The sequence below is a fragment of the Oryctolagus cuniculus genome, chromosome 3, assembly GCF_964237555.1.
Source record: "Oryctolagus cuniculus chromosome 3, mOryCun1.1, whole genome shotgun sequence".
Taxonomy (NCBI): Eukaryota; Metazoa; Chordata; class Mammalia; order Lagomorpha; family Leporidae; genus Oryctolagus; species Oryctolagus cuniculus.
Window position 1 is genome coordinate 168,414,634 of NC_091434.1, and position 26,677 is coordinate 168,441,310.

A 26,677-nucleotide genomic window follows, 5' to 3' on the forward strand; every position below is an offset into this window, starting at 1 on the left:
GTCCAGCAATGAGCCAGGAGACCCAGACGTCCTCAAGCAGAGCCAACTTCAGCTTGGCAGGGACACCATAGGCACGAGTGCCTCCATGGGTGGCAGGTGGGTCCAGGCTGGGGTCAGGCATCCACGCAGCACTCAGCACAGGGGACATGTCTAGTAATGAGTAATCCAGTGATAAAGCGGGATATATTTTTTTGCCAGTAGTAACAAAAGTAGCCTTCATCCTTTAAGCCCATTCAGTCCCCTGAAGGCATCATTTTTGGCATCGAAATACTAGGTTAAAAAAGTTAAGGCCAGGGGCCAGCTGGCATTGTGGCATAGCGGGTAAAGCCATTGCCTACAATGCCAGAGGACAGCCCAAGTGCTTGGGCCTCTGCCACCCATGTAAGAGACCCACAAGAAGCTCTGGACTCCTGGCTTCAGCCCAGCCCAGCCCCGGCCATTGCTGCCATTTGGGGAGTGAAATAGTGGATGGAATATCTCTCTCTGTAGCTCTTTCTAAATAAGTAAATAAATATTTTTTTAATGTTAAGGCCCTTTTAAAGGGCTTTGGCTAGGATCCCCTGGTTAGGGACCTAGGTTCAGAGGCAGGGTGTCTTGGACCAAGGCCCGTGGGCCTCACCAGATGCAAGCCCGGCCCAGCAGAGGGCAGGAGGCGTCTGCAGCTCCTGCTGCATGGGAGAAAGGCAGAGGCAGCTCAGAGCAGAACAGAGAAGTGAACTCTGAGGTGGAGGTGACAGCAAGAGGCTAAGAGAGACAACCCTCTAGTGAGAACAGGAACTGGACACATGACATAGGAAAACGTTTTTACGGCCTTTATCTAGGCCAAGCCCTTGGTCCAGCCATGAGCTCTGCTGTCCGTTGCATGGGGACATGCACAGTGGTGAGGCCAAGGCCACCCAGGATCATTCCCCAGCACAGAGCAACACCTCTGCAGGATGCGGCGCTTCACTGAGCCCGCCCAGCCTGCCCCTGCCCAGGTTCCACTTCCTCCAAGGAGACACGGACCCTGCTACCTCCCTCATTCCCTGTCTTAGACCTCCCGGTGCAGCCACAAGCACAGAGAAGGAAACAAATGCACCAGCTTGGAGCTCCTGCCCGCCTGTGTCAGCCCCTGTACCAGCCCACTGGGCAGTGGAGGACGCCACCACCTTCCCTCCCAGGGGCCTGAGATGTGCTAGTGTCCACCCCGCAGACCAGAGGGAAAGGAACGGTGCTCACCAAGGGCAGACACTCAGGCCCCAGAAGTTACACGATCGGCTCGTGCTCGTGGGTAAAGTGTTAGGCAGAGCCAGTCTGAAGCCCGGGGCACCACCAAGCACACAAGGTTTAGGGAACAGCTGCTTCCAGGCAAGGTGAATGGAACGAAAGGGTCCCTATAAGAGTCCTCTCTGATTCAGAAAAGCAAACACCAGGATTTGGAGACGAGCATCACTGCGTGGGATTCGGGGCATGGGCCGACCTACAGCGGAAGCTCTCAAATTTGCCACGTTTATCCCTAAGACAGATTGTGAAAATAGGGCCCCACCCCCCACGGCTATGAGAAGGTGCTCTGTGGAAGCCCTGGCACGTAGTAAGCACCAGAGAACCCGAGCGGTGCTCCCAGAATCCTTACTGAGTGTCTCCAGGCAGGGCGCAGCTGGCCACACAAGCCGGGTGCCGTCAGCAGCCGCCTGGCCCGTGTTTGCCTCTCCTGGGTTCCCTCGCTTTGATCCCAGCTGCTGCCATGATGGGCAGTCACAGGGGGATGTCGCTTCCCTTCTGACAAAAATCCTTCTCCTTGCTGCCTCTCTGCCCAGACTGGCTTTGCCAAAAGGGCTAGTGGTGTGGCACAGCGGGGTAAGCCACTGCCTTCGATGCCAGATCCCCTATCAGAGTGCCCACTCCACTCCCAGCTGCTCCACCCACAAACCCAGCTTTCGCTGGTGGGCCTGGGAAGGCAGCAGAAGATGCCCAAAGTAATTGTGCCCCTGCCACCCACGTGGGAGACCTGGATAGAGTTCCTGGCTCCTGGCTTTGGCCTGGCCCAGCCCTGACCATCACAGCCATTTGGGGAGCAAATCAGCAGATGGAGGATCTCTTTCTCTTGGTCTCTCTAACTCTGACTTTCAAATAAACAAAAATGAATCATTAAAAAGAGGGGGACAGAGTTGTGATACAGCAGGTAAAGCCGCCCCCTTACAACATACGTATTGCTTAGGGACACTGGATTATGTCTGGCTGCTCTACTCCCAATCCAGCTCCTTGCTAATGGGTGGAAAACACAGCAGAGGATGGTCCCCTGCCACCCACATGGGAGACTCAGATGAAGTTCCTGGCTTCTGGCTTCAGCGTGGCCTAGCGCTGTATGTTGTGGCCATCCGGGGAGTGAACCAGCAGATGGAAGATTTCTGTCTCTCCCTGTCTCTCCCTCTCTCTCTGTAACTTTGACTTCAAAATAAATAAATATTTTAAAAATTAAAAATGAATGTGCATCTAATAATCACAGAAAACATAAACACAACAGAAATAATTCAATGGCACAACTCTGGTGCTGTAATAACTCATATCCATGTGACTTGCCAACCCCAAGCCCTGTCTGTCTCCCTGGAGATGCTGCCAGTCAGTCACCACACTGCCCTCCTCTCTCCTGCTACCAGGTTCAGGGACTTCATTAGTGCCTGTGACTTGGGACCCTGCTTCTCCATCCCAGGTCTGAGGAACATGGAAGCCTCAGACTGATGGGAAGCACAACCTAAGTGAGGCTCTACCCTACCCCAGGAACTGTACCCCCCACAACCCCTGGCGTGCATGTGTGTGCATGCCTTTCCCAAACTTCCTGTGCATTGCACACGACTTGGACATGAAATGGAGGACTCGAGTCAGTGGTTCCCAGTGTGCAGCAGCTTCCCAGGGCAGCAGCACCAGCCGCAAATGGGAACCTGTTAGAACAGCAAACCCGCAGGCCAACCCAGGATCTACTGAGTCAGGGGCTCTGGAGGTGGGTTCCAGCCACCTGTGATTTTTACAAACTCCGCGAGAGACTCTGACGCAGGCTGAAGACCTAAGTGGGTTCAGTCAGCTGCAGAGCCTCGAGTGATAGGCCACAGCCTTGCACCTGCAAGGGGCTCCGAAGGCCGCTTCACCGACACCTGTGAAGTGGGACTCACAACGGGACCAACTTTATCGTGCTTGCTGCAAAGATGAATGAGATCCTGCACAGAACACGCCTAACCAGTCGTAAGCATTCCGAAGTGCCTGCTAATATTAATCTCCTTAACAAGCCCAAGAGATAAGTTCTGTGTTATCATCATCCAACGACCTCAGTGAAGGCTCAAGTGGATTGCTCAAGGTTACTCAGCTGTCAAAGACTTCTCACCAGTCCACCTCCCCCAGGAAGAGGCACAGGTGTTAAATACAGGCGAGGTGTCAGTCCTGCTTCTACCCTCGGCCTTGCAGAAGTTCTCAGCCAGGACGATCTCCCTTCCCCATGGGCATCTAGAAATACACAGAAGCTTTTGTAGTTGACCCTGTGGTGCTCCTGGCTTGTAGGATCCAGAGGGTCCAGGATGCTCCCCCTGCATGTGCAAGATGGTTCTGTGTAATGAGGACTTACCCCACCCAAAATGCCAGGCACACCTCCTTGGAGAAACACTGCCCACCCCGGAGTTCCAGATCTGCTCAGGGCAGGACAGCACGTCTGAGGCTGCCTGGAGAATCCATCAGGTCACAGTCATTGCAGTTGAGAGCTACAAGTCTCATAGGATGTTCCCTATGTTGGGTGCTGTGAGGCCCAGCGTTCCTTCTAGACACTTGGCTGTCTCGCTTTAACATGCACCTGCCTACACCGTTCTAGCTCCCATCCCAGGCTGGATCTCCACTGCCACGGACCTCGGCAAACATTGCCAACACTGTACTACTTAGGAATTCCACACATTCTCCAGAAGCTGATGCAGGATGTGCATGTTGTATCAAAAGAGTAGGAGATAGAGTGTGGATCTGTCTAGAAAACACAGTGCCACTCATTACCTGTTACTCGCAGAGGGCACGGGAGAAGAGAGCTAGATTATCACTGCCGTTCAGAAAGTCAAGAGTCCTGGGAGTCAACAGTGCAAGGCATGGATTTCATCAGTACAATCCATAAAGATGTATTTCAAAGGACTCCTAGTACAGAAGTGCCCAGACAGGGAGCAGGAGCAGGGGGAGGGGAGGACGTAGCAGCAACACACACACACACACACACACACACATTGGTTTCCCAGAAGCATCGGTAGTCAGTGCTTCTGAGGGAGCCGGCCATTCCCCTGAACTTAACACCTCTTTTCCCATACAGAGACCCTTTCTCTCGAGACTCCTACCTAGGGCTTTCAGCAGTCCCCCCCTCCCCACAAGAGCAGCAACTGACGGTGCTGAACTATTCCTTGTCCCACAAACCATTAAGCTGTCATGCTGAGGTGGTGAACAAACCCAGAGAGAGCTGGTGCTGGAATGCTAATGGCGAAATTGCAATTATTCTTTCTGTGCTGGACAATTCCTGCTTCAACGTCCCTGGCCTCAGGTCGTATTTTTGTGATCTTTGGATGCTGATGGAAGAGACATGGCCTGATGGAGAAAATAACCGGGGAGATCATGTCTTGATGGAGACAGAGGGAACTAGTCGAGGTTCTTTTGTTGTTTTCTTTCGACAACCACGCAGCTGTCCTATAATGGCTGCTGGTTATAAAGACCCCTATCCAAAGGAAAAACAACCTCGCCATAAATACCTCGCCCACCTCAGTGAAATCGCTGTGTTACACACTTGAGTACCATTTTCGAGGACACTTTAAATAGAGCCTCGGTCGCTGCTTTCAATTTAACGTGTGAACGGGAGCCGCTAAGGCAGGCAGAGAGGATAACACGCTAGGGTAGGCTCACAGTTTCCATCTGCTCGGATTTTAACAGAGCCACGGGCACTTAAGGCTTCTTGGGGACAAGCCTCAAGGTTGCAAGACTCACTCGACCAAGGAATGAGCACCTACTATGCAAACACAAAGCTAGGTTACTCGCACTTGCCCCTGATGGGGCAGGCTTTGCATACAGGTTACAATAGTTCAAGGGAAAATGCGTAAGTGGTACAAGACAGGGAAAAATACTTCCAAGTTCAGACCAGAGCTCGGTGACTTCTGTTTTCTCTTGTGTAGAAGTCCTTGATGAGTTTTATGAAGACTGATGAGTTCTAAAATGGGAGAGATGCAAGAACAATGCCTGAAACTACATCATCACGGTTGGCAGCAGTACTGAAGGAAGCAGGATTAACACTGCTGACATTAAGCTTCTATTGGTCATTTAAATTATAAAACTAGTTCGAGGCAAAAACAGGATCATCAGATGAAGCTTGGAAAATAATGGGCAACTTTTGCACACGTGGAGAGGAAGGGGCAGGGGAACAGTGCCTACCAAGGTATACAAGATGACTGAGGACTTGCATGGGAAATAACCAGTGATACAAGGTGTCTTCTGCATCCCTATTATGATATGTCTGGATGGAGCTTTCTTTGTTATTTATCCTATTTTTTTTAAATTTACCTTCCTAGGCATATTTGAGTTGGTGTATTGATATTTTTCCTTAGTTCTAGAAAATTCATGGCCGATGAAATTTCTTTCTCCTCCTCTCTTGATAAAAATTCAACAGGCGGCCAGCACCGCGGCTCACTAGGCTAATCCTCCGCCTACAGTGCCAGCACACGGGGTTCTAGTCCTGGTTGGGGCGCCGGATTCTGTCCCGGTTGCCCCTCTTCCAGGCCAGCTCTCTGCTGTGGCCAGGGAGTGCAGTGGAGGATGGCCCAAGTCCTTGGGCCCTGCACCCACATGGGAGACCAGGAGAAGCACCTGGCTCCTGGCTTCGGATCAGCGTGATGTGCTGCCTGCAGCGTGCCAGCCGTGGCGGCCATTGGAGGGTGAACCAATGGCAAAGGAAGACCTTTCTCTCTGTCTCTCTCTCTCACTGTCCACTCTGCCTGTCAAAAAAAAAAAATCCAACAGGTACGATCACCACACCACATCCTCTATATCCCTCATCCCCCTTTTCTGTACCCACTGTCTTCCATTCTGGATGATTTCTTTGCCTGGTTCCCCCTTCATTGATTATCTCTCTACTTGCTTCTTCTAAGTTATTTTAGAATCCACCCATTCAATTTTTAACTTCAGTTGCTGTATTTCTCTGTCCTACCGTTTCTTTTTCACTCCAGTTTAAATCCACTGTGTCGTTTTTGTAGTTCCTGGTTTGCCACCCTGTTTTGTAACCGTGTCTCATTGCTACCTGAGAATGGTAGACATGGTTATTTTAGAGCCAGAGCCTGATCACTGTAGTTCCCAGGAAACCTGCAGGTCTCTCATTTCTGCCAGCTCTTGTTCATGTTCACTTATTCCTGTGTGTGCCACTTATCTTTGAAAGTATGCTGGACACTGTCTTCAAACACAAGTCTGCAGAAGTTATTTGATGACTACAGTAATGTAGCTTCCTCAATCTAGTATTCTGCTTATATCTATCAGGCAGCTGACTTTGCAGAACAATACAGCATTAATCCCATTTTAGAAACTCGTGTTTTTTTCAACTCTGCCAATGATTTGAAGCCTAGCTTCAAGATGTGTGAGGGCCGTTTTACTTACAGCCCTGAGCCAAAAGTGTCCTATGTTTTATCACCCCTGAACTGCAGCTCTGGTCTCCTAGCCCCCTAATGCTGTCAGATGCAATGATGTAGAAGACAGAAGTCTCATCCCTATGTACTTGCCTCTGGGTTTCCATTTTCTTTCAAAATTTGGCCCTAAAACATTCACCACCTTGCTAACTTAGAAGTATCTTCAAGCACACATTTGAAAATATTTTTGCCATTTTCTTAGTTTTTCCTCAGTAGGAAGATCAATCTGAGTTATCCAGCCTGCCACCATTATAGCAGAAGTCTCACTAGTGCATAATTGAACTGGAACATTGTTCTTATGTTAGAAAGGAAAGAAAAATGGGCCAGTGCTGTGGCGTAATAGGCTCAGCCTCCTCCAGTGGCACTGGCATCCCACATGGGTGCCTGTTCGTGTCCTAGCTGTTCCTCTTATGGAACTGACCAACGCCATGGGGCCCTCCCATGAGCAAAGGTAGAAACCTGTGGGTTCTTGTTGTGGGACGGTTCCCGAAGGAACACAGAGTTGGGATTCTGGACTTCAAATACGTGGCAAATATGGACGAGATGGTTGAGCGGGAACTGCTGCTCCATCTGATTGACTATCTCGTAACCAACCACGGGAAAGACCCTGAAATCACAAACCTCATCAACAGCGCCCGGATACACATCATGCCTTCCATGAACCCAGATGGATTCGAAGCTGTCAAAAATCTCGACTATTTTTACAGCAATGGAAGGGAAAACTTTAACCAGTATGACCTGAATCAAAACTTCCCCGATGCTTTTGAATATAATAACATGTCGAGGCACCCTGAAACTGCAGCCGTCATGAAGTGGCTGAAGACCAAGACATTTGTCCTCTCTGCAAACCTCCATGGCGGTGCCCTGGTGGCCAGTTACCCATTTGATAATGGCGTTCCAGCAAGTGGGGCATTGCTCTCCCGAAGTGTAACTCCTGCTGATGATGTTTTTCAATATCTTGCAAATATCTATGCATCAAGAAACCCCAACAGAAGAAAGGAGATCAGTGTGAGAACAAACTGAACTTTCCTAACGGAGTTACCAATGGATACTCCTGGTATCCACCGCACAGCGGAATGCAAGACTACAACTACATCTGTGCCCAGTGCTTTGAAATTACGCTGGAGCTGTCGTGCTGCAAATACCCTCCTGAAGAGGAGCTGCCATCCTTCTGGAATTATAACAAAGCCTCATTGGTCGAATATATGAAACAGGTGCACTTAGGTGTAAAGGGTCATGTTTTTGATATCGATGGAAATTCATTACCTAATGTAATTGTGGAAGTCCAAGACCGAAAACATATCTGCCCATACAGAACCAACAAATTTGGAGAATATTATCTACTTCTCTTGCCTGGGTCCTATACAATAAATATTACAGTCCCTGGGCATGATCCATACCTCACAAAGGTGGTTATTCCAGAGAAATCCCAGAACTTCAGTGAGCTTAAAAAGGATTTTCAACTTTCATTCCAAGGGCAACTGGATTCTACCCAAGTATCAGATCCTTCATGCCCACTGATTCCTCTCTACAAAAATTTTCCAAGCCACTCAGGGGCAACAAAGCCTAGTTTGTTCCTTTTTTTTTTTTTTTTTTTTAATAGGCAGAGTGGACAGTGAGAGAGAGAGAGACAGAGAGAAAGGTCTTCCTTTGCCATTGGTTCACCCTCCAATGGCTGCCACTGCCAGCACACCGCGTTGATCCAAAACCAGGAGCCAGGTGCTTGTCCTGGTCTCCCATGGGGTGCAGGGCCCAAGCACTTGGGCCATCCTCCACTGCACTCCTGAGCCACAGCAGAGAGCTGGCCTGGAAGAGGGGCAACCGGGACAGAATCCGGCACCTTGACTGGTACTAGAACCCAGTGGTTCTATTTTTAATGACTCTTTTGCACATATTTTTCAAATAAAGTAAAATGTGAAACTCAAAAAAAAAAATTTCCAAAATATGCATCAACTTGAATTCTGGACTAAAGAGGAAAGAAACTCAATAATCCAAAGGGAGCCAATGGAGGTTCTTGAGGAGCCATAACCTGAGAGCTGTGTTAGGGACAATAAATTGGGCACTCAGGTGCCAAACAGATGAGAGGGGAGTGAGACCAAAACCAGGAAGCAGAGTCCACAGGTGGCTCAGTGTTCAGAGGAGAGGTAAACACATCTGTCAGGGTCATGGCACTGAGACTAGGAAGCCGGGATGGATGGGCGCTCCAGGCTTCTATGTGGGCGAGGTGTGCCAACCAGATGATGGAGGCCAGAAGCAGAATGTGGGGAGGAAGTTAGGAGGAAGGTAGGATGATATGATTTGCCAATTGACTTTAGGTGGATTTGAAAGAAAAGTCAAAACTGAGTTCTGGGACATGGGGAGCTCAGAGACGGGGAAAGAGATGCTGTGGTCGGAGCTATAACCCACTCACCCTCCTTCTAAGTCATGGACACAGCTCCAAGAAAAGACCTCAGTGTGAAATGAGTGACAGTGGCCACTCTGCAGCCCAGGGAACTCCCAGGGGAGCGCTGACTTCACGCGAGAACAAAGAATCTGCCCCTGGGATGCATCCAGAGACAGTGTCGGTGTTGTCGGGCAGCGGAGCAACCTCCTGGGGAAAAGGAGGCCACCCCGTTTTGTGTTATTAGAGGTGTTCTAAGTGAAGCTGGCTAACAGCACAACTTGTGTGGGGCAAGAAGAAAGCTCCCAGGGCCCCTTGCTAGTAACCAGAGACCCTGGGGCACAAGAACACAAGCCAAGAGGGGCCAGAGAAAACAGACGGTGCACAGAAATAGACCAGTATACAGAGGGGGAGAAGCGCACACCCCACCGCTGAGGGACAGGTGGCCCGTGGGGGCTCCTACGACTGTCATTATGGGTTCCGCTGCGGAACAAAAAGGTGTCCACTTCCCAGGCTCCTAGGTAGACAGCGAATTCAATGGAAATGCAAACCTTTAAACTGTAATCACACTTTTCTTGGCCTACGCAGCTGCCAGAGACTCCAGATAGTCTTCCCATCCTGCCTTCCATTTATATAAATGAGTGTCAAAGGCAGCTACCCATGAGGAAATAACCTCTGCTTCCACGGTGGGGATCTGGGACAGGAACTAAAATAAAAGTAAAATGTTACTTGAGGAAGGGCTATATAATTTCATAAATAAATTACTGAGGTTGACATCGATCTGAACTACACTGGTGCTCAGAGAAGCGCTCCCACCACACCCGGCAAAGCTCAGCGCACAGCCTGCCTGCTTGCTTTTGCCTGTTTTATTAATTGTCTGCACAAGATCAATAAGACTTGCAAAGGGCCAATGGACGTGCTTCCCTCTGCTTATCCTACGCCAGGATTCTTCAGACCTGGAACTCAAGACAATGAAGGCGTCTGCCCCCATAGCCTCTGGCCTCATTGTCTGTCCCCAAAAGTTCCCACTAATGCTCTCAAAAGGACTAGCCCCACTACAGTCACTTCAAATGCTTCTGTGGGCAGCCTTAATTTAACCCTGCAAAAGTCAGAAGACAGGGATGGGCAGAGGGTCGGGAAAGCTATGCATGCAGAGTGAGCCCTGAGTAAAAATGCCCCAAAGAGGGACTGCCCGCTCCCCATGCCAGGCCTGTGTGTGCCAGTTCACCACGAATTCACCCCCAGTATATGGCATGATGTCTGCCTTCCAGAGACCCCCCAATAGACGCTCACTGAAAGGAGGACTGGGGGAACTGGGGTACGGGAACAAGCCAGGCAGTGCCCCACTCTGCAGACAATTCTCAAACATCCTCTCCCCTGCCCCAGGTGCTCCTCTCTTATTGCGAAGCCCCAGGAGGAGCCTCCCTGCGAATGTGCTCTGGCTTTTTCCCCTCAAAGCCTCTTTTCTACAAAAAAGAATCAGAATAGAAGCTACTGAGAAAGGAAAGGCTCCAAGACTTTCCTCTGTTGTTTGCAAGAAGGGGAGAAAGGTGCAGATCGGGATACGTTAGGATTAAGGTGTTAAGACATGCAAGAGGGTGGAGGGGCTGAGAAAAGCCAGAGCTGCTGGGAGAGGGATGGGCTCAGCTGATTGGCTGACACAGTCCACCAGCGGGTACCTGTGTGTCTGGCTCCAGCAGGAGGTGGCTGAGTGCATTTCTGATGACTGAGAGGTGATGGCCACGCATATTCACAACAAACAAGAGGCTCACCAGTCACCAGCCAACCCTGCAAACAGAAGAGCACTCTGGCTACCCCAGCTAACACCAGCTAGTCCAGGAGGGGAGAGTCTGGTTTTAACAGCTATCCTGGAAGGGAGGGTGCTCCAAAGGGTGCCTGGCTGAGTCAGACCCATGACTGACATCCCTCTGTGATGGTCTGACCACCATGCAAGGAGCTGGGGCCCCTTCCCCCAGCAGTGGCTTCAGGAATGAAACCTCACCTATGCCCAAAGACAATCCTCACCATGAATGCAACTGCAGCATCGCAAAGAGGGGATCATTGTTAGAGATCTCCCTAAGTAGTCTCAGCCTCTCCACTCTCCAGGCCCTGAAAAAGCCTGCGTACATCATTCATTCATTCATTCATTCATATTCATTTTCTCTCCCCCCCCCCCCACCTGCCTAGCCCTGACAGGAAGCTTGCACTTACAGCCCATGAAGGAAGCAGTGAAGTTCCTTGATTCGTTCAAGGCTCACTTCCAGCCCAAGCTGGACTACACTGGTGGGTTCACCTGGGACCCTTCAGGAATCTCTTTCCAGCTCTCCAGGCCACTGGCCCTAATGCCAGGCTTCTGTGTGAACAATGAGCGGGGCAGGCAGCCATTCTGCTTCTCCTAGAAGCTTCCGTGACGCAAGTTTTGCTCGGAAAGCACAGCCACAGAGTAGCAGCCTCCTCAACACCATGGCCAAGGGTGCAAAAGCACATCCCAGCCACCTGCATCTTCTCTCCGCAGCAGACACCCTGTGCTCTAAAGAAGGGACGAGAACTAACCATCTGCATCTGCTCACCTCCTGCATCAACAGGGAGCTGCGTGGCCCCCTCCTCAGTGGGGCTGTGGCCTTCTCTGTGGAGGACATTCACTCACTCTCATCAGAAACTGGACCTCGATACCTCGGTCAGTATTTCTCCAAGCACAGTTGCTGTCCACAGGAATCAGAACCTCTGAGGGGCAGGGGACCAGGAAGCTACAACTTCAATTGCTCTTTGGGTAATTCTTATGCTATAAGCAGGGCCCCCGAGGTCAAGAACCAACCCAGAGACCCAGGCCAGGGAGGCAGAAGACAGCAGCGAGCGAGGCGAGAGGGACGCGATGCCTTGCACGCGGGCTGGAGCCCACCAGCTAGCAGCGCTGGTGGCCTCCGGTCGTCGCCACGTGGGGAGCAGAGACTCTGTTCTCAGAGAGCACTGTGTGTGTTTCTGCAGAAGTGCATGCTACACATTTTCAGTGGAATTCCTTGAGCTACAAATGTCGGCCCTGGCAAAGCATTCCTCTGGCCTAAGCGAGACACACTAAACACAAAGACCCTCTCTCCCTTCCTCAGGTCAGTATCAGCAATCCCAGATGCAAAGGGAGCCCAGGGGCCTCCCAGCCTGCTGGACGGTAGCCCTCAGGTTCCTCCCTCTCCCCTTCCCACTGCCAGGCCAGTTCCCACCGCGAGGGAACTTCCCTCCGGATTCCAAATCTTCACTGCTAGGAAGGGGGAGGCCTCGCTGACCTTGCCAAAGCCCTGAAGGACCAGGAATCACACCTGAGGCTCCTCAGCCCTTCCCTTGAGTTCCTAAACCTCAGAGGAGGAACAGAGCCGACAGTTCTAGACTACGATCACCACAACATGCAGAAAAGGAGAAAAGAGCTCCCTGTGTGTCCAGGGCATGCAGGAAGTCCTCCAGGATCGTTCTCCTGGGATCAGCAGGGAGCATCAGCTCCAGCCTTAGCAGGGACCACCAGGCTCATGCCCCAAGTCTGACGCTTTTCCACCCAAACAGAAAAATGAAGAGGAGGCGAGAAAGGGGCAAGGAAGAACACCAGCCACTCGTTCTTTCCTTCGTCTTCCCCGCACACCTGCCCAGGGAGAATCCTTACAAAGAGGTCTAAAGGGAAGAAAGATGCAGGGGACAGTGAGAGGAAGCCGCCCAGACATGGGTTTACTTACTCTGCCAGCCCCCTCCGCCAGTCCTGCCCAGCTCAGCACACACGCCGATGGGCTGCAGGGACTGAGCAGGGGCAAGGCCAATGCACAGGTCAGACCACCCAGGTCGAAAGGAAGCAGGATTCTGGTGAAAGCTGTTTGTGAGCACATCTCCGGCATGTGGCAGCCACGTGGCCACATGATAAAGACCACTGACAGCCCACACCCAGACACCCATTTAGTTCCAGGATGAGAAGGGGACAGAAGCAGGTGATCCCTTGAGTACTAACCTTTAATGATATCCTACAGAGAAGGGTGGAAAGAAACACAGCACTAGTAGAAAAGACCAGGACAAATTCCCCGCTAGTGAACAGTGTTGCCTTGGGCTTCCAATACTGACCAGTCATCAGCTCCACTTGGAACCCCCTTGGAGAAGATCCTCCATCCCCACCCCTGACCCCCAACACCCTTAGAGCTTCTGACTCAACAAACTGGGATAGGGCCAAGGAAGATAGAATTTTTTATAAGTTCCTCAGGTACATCCTAGGATAAACAGGGCCTTGAAGTCACCAATTTCCAGAATGAAAACATGCAAATCAAATGCCAGACTGACCCGTCTGGTCTTGCTGTTCAAGGAAAGGCAGCTCAGAGGATGCCAACAGGCTACAAGTAGCCTGAAAAATACATTATTTTTTAAATGCTTCCTCTTTCAAAATGGTATGCTGAATTTACAACATGGTGGTATTTACCCTGACTCCAGTTCATGAAGAGAACTTAAAGTCAAAAGTCCTTTCACCAAAGGAAGACGTACTAGGCTGTGCCATTCAAAAGGTTAGCTCTGGGGGGTGGCGCTATGGCACAGTGCTATGGCATGAGATGCTGGCATCCCATATTGGCACTGGTTCAAGTCCCAGCTGCCCCACTTCCGATCCAGCTCCCTTCTAATGCACCTGGAAAGGCAGTAGAGGATAGCCCAAGTCCTTGGGCCCCTGCACCCACGTGGGATACCCAGAAGAAGCTCCTGGCTTTTGCCTGGCCCAGTCTCGGCCATTGGGACCATTTGGGGTGTAAACTCTACCTTTTGAATATATAAATCTTTAAAAAAAAAAAAAAGAAAGTTCAATCTGGGCCAAGCATTGGTGCCCCAGCTGCTTGCAAGCACCACCTCACTACCCCATAAGGAAGGCACTGTCACTCCCATCGTACAGGGGAAGAAGGGGTATGGGGGGTGTAAGTTACTTGCCCCTGCAAAGTAGTAGGGTATGATTTCTTTTCAGATTACTTATTTGAAAGGCAGAATTACACAGAGAGATAGAGAGAGAGAGATCTTCCATCCTCTGGTTCATTCCCCACACAGCCACAAGGGCTGGGGCTGGGTCAGGCTGAAACCAGGAACCGGGAACTCCATCCAGGTCTCCTACGCGGGCGGCAGGGGCCCAAACACAAGGGCCGTCCTTAGTCACTTAGTCACTTAGCAAACGCCTCCTTCACATCAACCTGGTGTCTTCGGTTTCTTTCCCAGGGTGCTCTGGAATGCAGCCAGGTGTGGGTGAGGGTCCAAGAGTGGCAGAAGTCAAGAGGAGAGGCTAGAACCTGCGAGAGCCTAGAACATACATTCCTGGGATCCACTGGTGGGTGCAAAACTGTCCCACGAATGGTGACTCATCTTGCCCTGCAGATGAACCAAAGCAGAGACTTTGCAACAGCCAGACACGTCAGGGCTGCAGAGGAGACAGAAGCCTCCAGGACTCCTGGAATACACCTACCATGACATATGCGACTGTGGAGTCAGCAAGAGACTTGCTGAGCCCCTGAGACATCTACTCCGTGGGCAGCTCCGAACTGCAGCAACCTGCAAATGAGCCCTGGTGAAGACAAGGAAGCAGGGAGCACTCTGTGGCCACGGCTATGGATCCTGAGCTCACCCTGACCGAATGCAGACGGAACACCTTCGCTGACGCACACAGGGCCCCGGGGGAGTCTGGCACGAGCAGACCCCGTGCTGTGGAACAAAACGTGAAACCGGAGAAAACACCCAGTGCCGCACAGGGCCCTCTGAATCGGTGGCTTCCCTCCAGGTCGGAGTGGGACGAGAGCAAAGAGAGACAAAGGCTGGCTTTGGGAAGTCTCAAAAGAGTTTCCAGGAATACTGTGTCTGTCCCGAGTCCGGCTGGGTCTGTGGCAGTTTGGAGTCCCGGGGTTAAGTTTATCAGCTTAAATCCTAATGCAGAATTAACTGGGACTAGAGTGTAATTCTACTCACAAGATGACTGAGAGAAGATGCGTATGAAAAGCACTCTCCGTTGTAAAAGGGGTTCTTAGTCGCTTGTTGCTGCTTTTCGCTGCCCATCATTTTGTACACATTTATGGGTTCCGCTTGGTGGGGTGACTCCAGCAGGGATGTCGGTCAAAGACAGACAAGGCTGTAGCTGGGGGACAGCAGGGGTGTTTGGGGGTCTGCCCCTGCCACCCCTCCGGAGAGAGCACTCAGGCTCCAAGGTGGGCCTGTTCTCACCAAAGACCCAGTCCAGATCCTCTCATCCATCGCAATCAACACCCGCCCCAAGCTTCTCCACAGCTAGATGTGGGGGAGCAAATCACCCATTTGTCCTCCCCTGAGTTGCATAACTAAAATGCACCCCAGGACCACATCGCCTAAGGAAACTGGAATCCCCAGGAACCTGGTCTCCCTATGCACGAAGGATATGTTAGCAGCTCGCTCTCCTGGACAGAGCCCCTGGAAATGGCTCTGAACTCCACCGCATGTGAGTATCACCTGGCGAGCTCTCAACCTCCCTGGGCCCCAACCCCAGGGCCTCGGATGCCTTTGGTCCCTCCCAAGAGTTTTGAAACGTTGAACCACAGACAGCGGAAAAGTTTTCAAAGTGAGTAGACATTCAAACACTGCTGGGGGCAGAGCCCCTGGACTGTGGGGGACCGGCTGGCCTGCGCTGCCATGCCTCTGGTGATGCGCCCTGGATGCAGGATGGAGGACGAAGCCTTAGCCGTCCTAGCAGGGCTATCTGGGCTGAGTCCCTGCTACTGCTTTAATAATCCCGTGCGTTTGTCTGCTTGTCCGTTTGGGGGAGCATCTTGGGGACTGGAAACGTTGGCTTATTTTTGTGGAGCAGTGTGTAAGTTACAGTTCACAGCCAATGCATTGGTTAGAGAAAGGAGGAGCCAAAGAAGAGAGGAGACAGGAGGCAGGGGCCTCCCTCTACGCAGAGCGGAGGCGGGGCTCAGGAGCCAGGTGCAGCTGGGGGCACCTACCCAGGCTGTGGGACATGCTGGCCAACCTTGTTCTGCTGGTGTTGCCCTGGTAGTGCCTTCTGCAATATCCCAGCCCTGGAGCCAAGGGTGAGCTTCCCCGGAAGGGAGCGGACATTCCCTAGGAGAAAGGAGGCTGGAACATGGGTCTTCAAGGGAACTTGGAGTGTGGTGATGAGCTGCCCTCCCCCTGGCGCTGAGACGACAGGGTGGTGGCAGATGAGCCTGGAGTTGCTGACAGGCCTACAGTGAGACACGGTGTAGGGTCCTGCCTAGGTTTCACTCCTGTTACCTTGATTACCCTTGGCCTATCAGAGAGACATCATTCAAAGTCAAGGCTTGATGTCTTGTGCTGGGAGGGATCTAGCCAAGGGCATCTTCCAGCTTTGAGTAACAGGGAACAGCAACCGGGGACGGGAGAGAGGCCAGCATTTCTTGACCTGCAGCAGGCAGTCAGTACGCAAGCAAAGGGGATCGGAGCACAGCTCAGCCCTGTACTCGGGATGGCCCCATACATGTGGTATCTCCCACCTGCCCTCCCTGGGGGGTTCTGCCTGAGACCCTCAGTGGGAAGAAGAAGATGGTCCAGCCCCAGGAATCCCCCTCAGCCTGGTGCTCTGGTCATCTACCGCACCCACTGACCACATCTCCACTGCGCCCTCCCCCAACCCAGGCCTCATCTCAGGCCACTTGCACAGCCACAGCCTGCACAACTCTGTCAGTGTTTTCAGGCACCTCAGAAACCAGCCCCCTTGATCTCTCCACTCTTGCCGCTGCTCCCGCCTTCTCACCCAGGCCTGGTACACGGCCACCTATGGGGCCCTCTGTGTCCCACAGCCTCCTCGTCTCACCACCACCAAGGCCACTCCAGACCACCCCCACTCCTCTGGGCTCCTGCAACGCAAGCCCTCATCCTCACCTCTCCCTGAGGGCAGCAGCAGCCCCCGGCCAACCCCCTGACCCCAAGGTCCTCCTCCAGCCCCCCCCCACACACACACACCACCAAGACTGTCTACGAGTCCTCCGAATCAGGAGACCTCCCTGCCAGGACCCCTTCCACGGCTGCCCACGCCCCACAGCACCATGGGAGTCTAAACCTGGTTGCATTGTGCCTTCTCCCCCTCCGCCCACCCGCACCTCCAGGATCGGGCAACTCTTCCATATGTTTCTCACACTCGTGTAATCAAGCACACAGACTCGTGCGACACATGCTTCGCTCCCAGAACCCCCGAGGCACCTGGCAGAGGTGGGATTTTATTTTGGGATGGTTGCATAACATTCCCTGGTGTGGCTGTATCATAATTTACTCAGCCATTCCCCTCTCCATGGGCATTCCCTTTAGCTCCCCCCACCTCTATTTTTGTTGTTGTTTAATCACAAAGATTGATGCCATTATAAACATCCTTGTACAAACATCTTTGGCTATGAGTCCTGCCTATTCCATGAGCCAGGCTCCCAGGAGCAGGGATCGGCTTTGTTTTATTGTGAGTTGCCAGACTGCTCTGTGTGTCTTTGCAGCCGTCTTCACAGAAGTCCAGGTGGCTCCCGACACGATTAGTGCCACCCTCCTGAGTGGTCTTAATGCTAGACAGCAACCCTGTTACTAAGGCAGGCTCTCTCTGGGTAGTCTGCATGTGTATAACATGACTTGGAGCGGGGGTAAGATAAAGAAGGTCAGAGGTACACACGGAGCTGCCATAGGCTTTGGGGAGAAAGTAGAAAGACAAGGCAACTGGAGAAAATCAAGGAGAGGTGCTCCAGCAATAACAATGGTGCTCCTGATAAGACTCATTTGCGGAACCCTACAGGCATGAAAGACGGGTGATGCTGACCCTTCTCAAAACTGCTCTCTTCCCAAACCCATCCATCCCAAATAACTCGGTCCCCAGCAGCCCCTAGAAGCCCAGCGCATCACTTTGCTTCCCCTGCCCTGTCACACATTGATACCAGTGAGTCCCTAACCAAAGATCCCAACACCTTGGCCAACTAAAGGGAAAGCAGTTGCCTGAAATTTCTCAAGCACAAATCTCCATTTTGGGAACTTAGAAAATTCTCCCCTGTTGGCTTTATAATACTTTCTTTCTTCAGTCTACACTCCTTTTTGCTGCCTACCAAGTGTGGAAAATGCTTCTTAAGAGAAGTCTGCTCCGACCTAAAGCATGCAGCATTGTACACGCAGTGGCTGCTGGGCTGGCAGTGCCCCGCCGGTGCCCCTAGCCTGGCTCAGCCCCTGGGCTGCAGCCACACGGGCCTCCTACGTAAACGGAGGCTCTCAGTGGGCAGCCCAGCACTGCTGGGCTTGCAAACCATGAGCCTGGTCCAGATCCTAACCTGCTCTCTGAGTCTTTCACACACAGTAGCCCCTCTCCCCTTTTCCTGAAGTTTCACTTCTCTGGTGTCCAGTTACCCACAACTAACCAGGCTCTGAACATATAAAATGGAAAATTCCAAACAATTCATAAGTTCTAAATCGTGCACCATTCTGAGTGGTGTGACAAGATCACATGGCCAGGTCACTCCATGCTGCTCAGAACAGGAACCACCCCTGCATCCATTATTACCAGCCCTCGGCCACTTAGTGGCCATGTTGGTTTCTCAGATTGATTGTCACACAGTTTCACCGCCCTTGTATGTGGGGTTCAGTGTTATCCACAGTTTCAAGCACCCTCTAGGGGTCTCAGATTTTACCTCCCGTGGATACCGGAGGACACTGTACTTTCTCTTTCCTCCTCCCTCAACCAGACACGGAGGAGTTGGTAGGGACTGAGAAGCCCTGAGGACAATAGAGCCAAAAGAGGGAAGGAGCCTGGGTCCTGAATGACAGCATAGAGCAAACCCCCACCACCACACACACATACACACACACACACACACACACACTAACCCATGGTGAACGGTGACATTTGCTGGTGACTGGTGACAGAGGTAGCCTGCCCTGATCAATACTGAGCAGCTTGCAGACAAAGAGCTCAAACAAAGCCCTTCCCTTCACAGGCCTCTCATCCCAAATGCCCGACCCTCCCACAGCCAGAGAGGCGAGTGTGCTCACTGTTGCTGCCATGCGGGCTGCCAGGCTCCAGGTACAGTGAGAGCCATCTGTGTACAGCCCGCGTGCACCTGCTCTGCCATCCCTTCCGAGGGGTGGGATGTCCATGACCACCGAAGGAAAACGAAATATGACTCTAGGTGTCACCTTTCAAAGGGTGTTCCTGACTGCTAGCTAAAGTGATTTAAACCCCAGGAAAAATCCCTGTGTCCTTTTAACATCCAAAACTAATCCTCTCCACACCAGACATCAATGTTAAATAAACAGAGACTTCCATTAACCTGCACCTCTGTACATTTATGTTTAAAATGCGGTGTCACTCTCCTTTAAATGAACATGCTAATTAGTGTATTAATAAATAGCTGAATGGAATCAATGAGACATGTAATCAAGGTCTGACCAGGAGTCGAGGCCGGGTTGAAGGGGGTAGGAAGAAGGAGAGGAGGAGAAAGAATCTTATTAGCAGAGGAGGGATGTGTAAAATCAATGGCCCACATGCAGCCGGGATGACGCCCAAGTTGACAGTGGAGGGGAAGCCAAGTGCCCGCCAGCCTCCCCTTTGATGGGCACGCTCCTGGTGCAAGTTAATGTAACTAGCTGGGAGGACGCTAATCAGGGCTGGAAAAGCCATCCCCACCCCTGTCCAAGATCAACACTGGCAGAGCTACCCAGGACCTCAGTGCTGGACATCTGACTCCTAGACCTTTATTTAAGACACCAAGAAAGAGCAGGCTTAGGAGAGTTGATGCCGTTCACAGCACACACGTGCTCTCAAAGGAAGTCGCAGTGGGAGTTACTTGTTTGGGGCACTTGTTAACCTCTCTCCTCTTCAAGCATCCTGGTTCATGAGGAGTAGCTAGAAGCAGCCCTGCCCCACGATGCGGGCACTGGGAGGTCATGTCCCTGCAGAAGCACCCTTGTAAGAGAGGCAAGCCCCTCTTCCATCAGCTCTCCGTTTCCTATAGCACACAGCACAGCAGCAAAGCTCTGGAAGGGGGAAGAGGAAATTCATTGGCAAGTATGAGGGCTCATCTCAGTGTTGGAGCTCAGGGTAGCCCCTAACCTTCCATGTCCTCCAGCAGGAGACACACCCCTTCAGGCTGCAAAGCCTCAGTAGGAGACCCGGGTTTCCACTGCCCCAGAGGTTATCACAGGAGAAACATCTGAGCTCCCACCACCTTCCCCTGGGCAGAAGTTGCATTGGCAGGAAAGAGACTCAAAAAAAAAGCCTTCTTGTCTTGGACCCACACTGCCCACAGCAGGCCCACTAAGGGGAGGTCCTTCGAGGAAGCAGGGGATCGGCTTGGATGGAAGGCTGGGCCCAGGACTCTGGACTGGTTTGGGGCCCGGCTACCATGAAAACGAGGTTCCTCCCAGATCTGGTTGCTGGAGAAGCTGATCCCTGGGCACACAGTCAGAACGCCTGCTGCTGTGAATGCCTATTTATGGCAACCACACCTGCACGTGTGACCTAGAAGCTTCAGCAGGTGTGTCCCGGGGTCTTTTCTGCAGCCCTGGTGCAGCCTGTGCACTGCTCACCCTGAGGTCAGCATTTGCTGGCATGACAGGGAGGACACACATGCAAGGAAGTGCAGGGACACAGGGAGGCAGCCCCCAGCTGCCCTTGAGCTGTTTTCCACATTACTGCTAATGGTGCTTTGTCCCTGGAGGCTCATAACACAGCCAGAACGTCCCCAGGTCCCCAAAGCTCCCCAGACCCATCAGCAAAGCCAAGAGGTTACCGCCATCAGCTCAGGGGCACAGCTTCCTGACAGGGGCCATGAAAATGAAATGCATAAAAACCAGAGGACACAGGCCTCTGTCTGGTTTGAGGGATTTCAGTAAAGTCCCCGTGTACCAATCAACAGCCACTAAAATGCCACCACTGGAGCACTGCTTCTTTGGGACAAGCATCCTGTTCTCTTTAGACAGCTACACCCTAGTGTAGCTGCTCCATCACCTGCACCAGGTGCCAAACAGAATAGCAGAGTGGACAAGGTGCAAACAGCAAGGTCCCACTGGCCTACATGGCTGCCTGGTGAGAACCGGGGCGCACTGTCCACCCTGGTTGGTCAGAGCTCAGAGGAAGAAAAAGGTAGCCCTTTCCTGAGCGAGAAGATGCAGCAGGGCTTAGCCAGTGAAACACGGGCAGGATGCCAGTCCTTATTCATCCCTGAGTCATGGGTATACAAATACAGCATAGAGCACTCTACAGTATAGAAGAGACTCTGTCCACAGAAAGACAGAGACAGGCAGAAGGGTACCTAATGGACTGCTTGAGACAAAATTCAACTACCTCCCATTGTGTCCAAGTGTTCCCATTTGGATTTGTACTGCAGACAGTGACTGTTTTTAAACCAAAAATACCAGGACACATGCTCTAGCAATGGTACGGGATACCCAAAACAGAGACTGTTCTACTGAGAGCTGGCCTGTGGTCACTATAAGTGGGTTAAAGGGTAGAAGGTGACTGGGATAAGGGTCCCAGGGAGGCAGGGACAGTGTGCCAGTGAGATGCCTCCTTCTCCAGGGGACAGAGAGCAGTAAACAATTTCCCCCCTCCATGTGCTCTGCAGTGGAGGGAACAGCTTATTCAGTAGTGGCCCAAACTCTGTTTACAGAGGCTTCATCCTCCTCAAAACACAGATACACACGATGGCAAGGACTCCCCTCTCCACAGTGGCTAATCACCTCTCCCCTTCACGGGAATAACACATTGCTTCAGTCACAACGGTTTGTCATGTTAGAGACCTCACTGACTTCCAAACCGAGGTACCTGGAAGAATTGCACCTGCTCTAACAATCTGGGTGTCTTAGGAGACAGGATTTTGATGGGGCAGCTGGCCGTAGGCAGTGAAAACCCCAGTCCCTTCCTATCCAGTTGGAGGCTGTCTTGCCAGGAAACTGGGGCCCAGCTGAGGGGGCTGTTTTCATAACTATGCCCTGTTGGACACAGGTGCGCATATCCAGGTATGTCAATGCCAAGTACACTGGCCACACCTCTCTTGTCCCTGGTGGGCCACTACAGCTTCAGGGCTTTGTTGCAGATGAACGTTAGCAGGTGTCCCATCCTGCAGTGCATGGCATGACTGTTGGGCAGGGTGCAGACAGTAATTACCTATTAATAGCTAACCACTGCCTTGAGCCAAGAGTCTCCTGCCTGCTCTCCCCTGCACCGAATATAGAGTCTGAGCTAGTAAACTTGAACAAACCAGTGACCTTCTATTGATGGAAAAGAAAAGCACATTATCTAAGACATCACTGCAGGTCCTATAAAAATAATGTGTGTTTACATGTATGCATCGGCAAAATAGGTGGCCAAACTGAACACAGATTGGATACATAAATGTGGCAGTCAAATCTAGACTCCGGGGAAGTTCTGTGTCTCCCCAATATGAGTGAATCCCTACAATACTTTTAAATCTTGCAGAGGTCACACTCAGAGGGGGAGCCAGGATTGATGCAATAGAACAGCCACCTGCTCTTCCCTTCCTCCCACTTGCTTGTAGATTCTCAAGGAGGTGGATTGTTGAAGTCCAGCCTTAGGAACAGATGTGACTATTTGTAAACCAAGAAAATTGAAGTGTTTTAATCCAATGGAGGGCACCAATTTGAGGTACCTGAGAAGCAGGCAATACTTTGCAGTAGTATTATGTCTCTAATTATTGAGCATTCATTACATGCTAAGCAGTGTGCAAACTATTCCCCATGTCTTACATCACTTATTATCACTGTAGTCCTTAATGTAGTACTATTCATCCTGTTAGTGGTAAAGAAAATGAACATCAGAGAAGGTAGGCAACACACCCAAAGTCTCACAGCTAAGGAGCTGGCCTTTGATGACATCTGTAAACATGGTAGCAGTCACCCCTCATCCTCAGAGGATACATTCTGAGACCCCAGCAGATGCCTGAATCCACAGATAACGTTAAACTTGCTGCATACTGTGTTCTTCCCTAAACATATATACCTATGATAAAGTTCAACTTACACAGCAAGCACAGTAAGAGATTAGCAACAATAACTAATAATGTAATAGAATCATTAAGCACACTATTGTCAAAGTTATGTGAATGTGGTCTCCCCTCCCCTCCTTCCACTGGTGACGATGTGAGAAGTTATAATGCCTACACAATGAGATGAAGTCGGGTAACTAACATGTGCACTGGACTCCCGCTTAAAGGCTATTTGAACATAAGCTATCAAACCACAACAGTGGCTCTGATCATTGAGACAGCTACTAAGTATCTAATGGGCAGGCAGTGTCGTTACAGTGTGGATGCGCTGGCAAAGGGAAGGTGCACATTCTGGGTGTGGGATCTCTTTATACTATGCAGAACAGTCATTTAAAACTTACAAGATGATTTCAGAAGCTCTGCATTTCATATGTTCAGCCTTTGGTTGGCCATGGGTAACTGTGAAACACAGGAGGTGAAACTGCAGATCAGGAGGGCTAGTGCACTATGAAATACTTCATACTTAAACATACTTAAACAGTGGGGTCTAAAGTGCGTAAATTAGTATTAATCCATACCCAAGGATGGTTAGTTAACATCTCAGACACTGCAGTCAAAACACCCACACCCCAAGGTTGGAGGGCTGGCTGCATCAGAGTCTATTCTGGGCATTTCGACTACACTCTTCCCATAGGCATGACTGGGTTTGTTAAAGAGCATAAGAGATGTTAGGAATAATTTTTCTTCGGGAAATGAAATAGCGTCAGAGACAGGTGAGTGGTTAGACGCACCACCCTGGCACCTCTGCCTTCGGGCATGAGAATCTCTCGCAAGCTCAGACCCTCTTACGGCTCTGCTGCTGGCCAAGGGCTCCACTGGGTTTGTGCTTCATCTCTCAAAGGAGTCAATGCTCTGAGTCAATGGAAGGTGAGCTGAAGCCTGCAACCAACGCATTGCTGCACCTGCCTCAAATAAACCTTCCTTCCAACAAACCCAGCAGGGCCAATGTCACACCTCCTGCCACCCTGGGTCCCTTCGTGTCCTCTGCCTTTCCCCCTGAAAGCTTGAGGGGACTTGCTGTCTCAGCAAAACTCCAACCCCTTCTCTGGCAGACCGTTGGGGCCTGAGCTGTGTGGCCATTCCTGTGCCTGCTGACTGGCAAAGACGGGTATGTGTGGTAGAAGCGAGTCTGTAGAGGAGGAGGTCTGAGCTCTCGCCTGCCTGTAACCATGGGAAACAGAGCCCCTCCTCCCAATAATCTGGCCCTGGGCACGGTCAGTTGGCACAGGTGAGGCTGCACTGCCAGGCCTGACTGTCTCCAGAGCCTATGCTGGCTCCTCAGGGTCCCGCTGCTTCCTGGGCACAAAGAAGGTGAATCAACTGGTATTTGTCCAACCCGGAAGGGATGCTCTACAGGAAACACCATGCCACACGGTTCTGTTCTTGGTGCTGTGCTGTTCCATGCTTTCATAGATAATTTGAATGAAGACTGAGAGTCACATTTATTAAGTTTGCAGATGATAAATTCCAAGAGCTGCAAAGGTCAAATGAGATACTATGAGAGCCATCATGTGTATTACAGTAAGCTCAGTCCATTGGTGGTGGCGATATGAAGTTTACAAATACCTTATGAGCCTAGAACGGGTCAAAACCAGATGTACAATAGAAAGTTAACAGAGTAAATGTATGTTCTAAACTTAAACCTCAAAAACTGTTCATAGATAAAGTACTAGATGGTAGGGGGTGGGCATCTGGCATAGCAGTTAAGATGTCTACATCCCATATCAGAGTGCCTGGGTTCAAGTCCCAGCTCTGCTCCTGATTCCAGCTTTCTGCTAATGGCACTAGTGGTTGGGTCCCTGCCACCTGGATTCAGGTTCAGACTCCTGGCTTCAGCCTGGCCCAGTGACAAACAGGTATTTGGGGAGTGAACCAGGAGCTGGGAAGACCTCTTCTGTCTTCTGCATGTGTGTGTGTGTGTGTGTGTGTGTGTGTGTAAGATGTCAATGATCTCTTTTTTTAATTTTTTTTTAATTTTTGACAGGCAGAGTGGACAGTGAGAGAGAGAGAGACAGAGAGAAAGGTCTTCCTTTGCCATTGGTTCACCCTCCAATGGCCGCCGCGGCTGGCGCGCTGCGGCCGGCGCACCACGCTGATCCGATGGCAGGAGCCAGGAGCCAGGTGCTTTTCCTGGTCTCCCATGGGGTGCAGGGCCCAAGCACTTGGGCCATCCTCCACTGCACTCCCAGGCCATAGCAGAGAGCTGGCCTGGAAGAGGGGCAACCGGGACAGAATCCAGTGCCCCGACCGGGACTAGAACCCGGTGTGCCAGCGCCGTAAGGCGGAGGATTAGCCTAGTGAGCCGCAGCGCTGGCCGTAAATGATCTCTTAAAGTTGCAAAAGGCAGAAGTTCACCGAGAACATGTGCAAAACAGGGGTGGGATGGAGCTGCCCCTAGTTCCCTTAAGGATCTTCTGACCAACAACCTGCACACACAGATGACTTTTTACTTTGGCCTTACTCTCCCCTGCTCCTGCTCCACCAGTCTGCCACAGACTCAGGAGGAACCGTGCCAAGAGCAGCAGTGAGCTCCCCATCAACAGACACTGAGAAGATAAAGAGCCCTCCACCAGCACTACAAGTAGACTTGTTCCCAGCCCCTGCAAAGTTGCCAGCAAAGTCCCCTGCTTCCAAGTTGCCAGCTCAGCCAGGATGTTCAGCTCAGAGAAAAGAGATTGGGGAGAGTTGGTAAAACCCTGAAAGTTAAAGAGCTTCTTCACAAAAGATGGAAGGGATGGGGACCAAGCAGTGCACAAAAATAGGTCACCAGCTACCAAGGGGCAATCGTTTTATTTCCTTGGATTACTTTGGCATTATCTTTTTAATTTCTCCACCTTTGGGAAACCTGAGAGCTTCCAGGCCAGACATACTAGGCAGTCAGCCAAGTTCAATGGAGTTTTCATGTTGGAAAAGAATTATCTGCAGCTCCAACGTGCCTACCAGGCAACACAGTAAACGTGTGGCCAACAGCCCAGCTCAGTCGAGTGCACCATGCAGCATCCGCTGGTGACCAGTGACAAGTAACTGGAAGAATAAACACCCAAGACATGGCCATCACTGCACGCAGACTTCCTCATGAAGCTACTTCCTACTTCCTGTGTCTTCACGGTCGTTTCAGGATGTAAAACGCCCTCTGCTGTCCAACGTTCTAACACTCCTCTTTCTGAGCTCAGAAAACCAAGTTGAAGGTGAGGAGGGAGAGAAGAAAATCAAACAACTTGATGCTAGGTTCAAAGGGAATAAGGTGTAAGAAAATGCCTGCTTTCCAGAGGCTTCCAATTAAGGAGAAGGAAATGCTAACAAGACAAATCAATCAGTCTTAAGTTACCAAGAAATTCTTGCAGCCTGAATTTCCAGCCAAAATTTCAATACTACTGTCTTCACACAAAAATGTGTGGACTCTGTTAATATCTGGGGTCTGGATAAGACTATTTACAAAATTGGTTAGCTGGTTAAAAACTCTTCTGTGCCTGGCAATATTTTAAAGCTTACAAAAAGAAGTTTCAGGTGAATATCCCATTCTTTCAAAACAATGGTGTTTTTTGTTTGTTTTGTCTTTCATTTCTAGGAGTTAGTTTTCTGTATTTGGCCACGTGATATTCCTTAAGCTCTGTACTCTTACT

The 26,677-nt window shown here is 51.0% G+C and overlaps 1 protein-coding gene and 1 pseudogene across 2 annotated transcripts in view; one reads left to right on the forward strand and one right to left on the reverse strand.

Annotated features, from left to right (window-relative positions):
* The window catches only part of PLXNA4 (plexin A4), a 581,206-nt gene that overhangs the window by 379,520 nt on the left and 175,009 nt on the right, over positions 1-26,677 (reverse strand). The gene's annotated exons all lie outside the window — the stretch shown is intronic.
* Positions 6,058-16,952, forward strand: LOC108176913 (carboxypeptidase M pseudogene; annotated as a pseudogene).